The sequence below is a fragment of the Aplysia californica genome, unplaced genomic scaffold, assembly GCF_000002075.1.
Source record: "Aplysia californica isolate F4 #8 unplaced genomic scaffold, AplCal3.0 scaffold00194, whole genome shotgun sequence".
Lineage (NCBI taxonomy): Eukaryota > Metazoa > Mollusca > Gastropoda > Aplysiida > Aplysiidae > Aplysia > Aplysia californica.
The window spans coordinates 187,272-189,226 of record NW_004797464.1 but is presented as its reverse complement, the minus strand read 5'-3'; positions in this window follow the sequence as shown (position 1 = coordinate 189,226).

The following is a 1,955-nucleotide window of genomic DNA, read 5'->3' as shown; positions in this document are numbered from 1 at the left end:
ACCACGATATTCCAGTGTCCCCACTGTAACAGACATTGTACACCCAAGATCGAATTGCACAGCCATATGCGCGTCCACAGATGAGTTGCATTGCAGCATTTCATCGTCATCTTCGGCAACAAAGGTCTACCTACATACCTACACAATATCTACCTAAGGAAATTTAGTGTTGAGGACCAAGTACCCACAGTGCAAAATATTTTTAATATCTTGTATTTGTATTTAAAACACCCTGTACATGACATTTTATTCACTTTTTATGAAGGAAGGGACCAAAGCATGTGGATGTAAATATATCTTACCAAAATAAAAACTTACATATTTTCCAGCATATTTGATGAGCACCTTTATTCTTTGATTATTAATATTGATATTTGGATCTAAATAAGATTATTATTTTTTTAAATTTCGTTTCATTTCATTCCATTTTATTCAATGTTATGTTATATTCTATTTTATCTTATTCTATTTTGCTTCATTTTTATTTTATTTTATTTTGTTTTATGTAACATCCTTGATCAGATTATCGTCAAGGGAAGAAACACCAACAGTTAATTGTGATCTAACCTCAAGCACTTCTTGTGTTATAGGGCTGAGCCCAACGAACAACACGTTCGCCTCAGTTAACATGTTTTTAAAATATCGTACAAAGTGGGGGGGGGGGTGTCAATAAATCATTGGTCTGGGTATAACGAAATCGTGCTAGAGTAACAAAATTCTGTCAGCCTTTAGACAATTGTTTTGGAACACACTGTGCAAATTTTCGAGAAAATTCGACAATAATTAGGCACAAGTCAGCGTGTTCAATACAAAAACGTCTGTTATTCCTTGCTGAAGCTGTGCAATAGAGCCAGTTGAATATCGCTCAGTTATCAAGTTTTTACACTTGTAAGGAAAATCCCCTATGGCATTTTTTCAGAAAATGGTCCAAGTTTATGATGACAAATGTCCTCCTTATAACATTGTGACATACTGGGTAACTAGTTCTGCAAGACCGACATATGACTGTTAAATAACTCTCAAGTGAAACGAGAATCAGCGTAGGGTCAATTGAGACCATTCTCCATGATCATCGTGACATGAATAAAAAGGTGTCAGCGCGGTGGGTACCCCGCCTTTTGACGAGTGAGCAAAAAAAACAGAGGGTGGGGTCCTACAAAACTCTCCTTCGAATTGAGTAAAATGACTCATTATTTCTTTAAAAACGTGGTGATTATAAATGAAACATGGATTTATCATTTTGATCGAGAACACAAAAAAATGTCTTCCATGCTATGGAAAACATAAGGCGTGGAAAACTCCGTAATGGGGTCCCCTAACTGCATGACAATGCCCCTGTGCACAGGGCACAACACGCAGTCCAGACAGCAGAACAATGCGGCTTTGAAATCCTGCCAAACCCAGCTTATTCACCCGACCTAGCCCCCTCAGACATAAATTTATTTCAATGTCCTAATCTAAAAAAAAATCACCCAACGGACGTCATTTCCGTGCAACGAGGACGCCATGGAAGCTTCTGAAGACAGGTTAGGGGTCCATTCAGGGTGATTTTCCTTTAAAGGACTTTTGAAAGTCAAGGAGAGATTGAAGACACGTCTTACTCTGCATGGTGACTTTGTAGAGAAATAAAAGTTTGTATGCAAAGCTACAAGGCTCTTTCTTCATTCCTTCATATTGAGACCAAAGATTTCTTGAACGCACTTGTATAGTGCACTGGTTACTGATTACTTATCATTCCACTTCCGCGCACTAGTTTACAAAATCTGGAGTACATTATTGCTCCATTTGTCAGCCCACATTAAGTACAACGCATGACGTTTACATGATGATGAAGAAAATAGATAAAAGGTGAGTACCCTTCTCTCCTGACCCCACGTCCCCCTCCCCCCTTTCCTCATTGACCAGCCCTCAAAAACTCTGCTCCCCCACCCTCCACCACACACACTCTCTCTCTC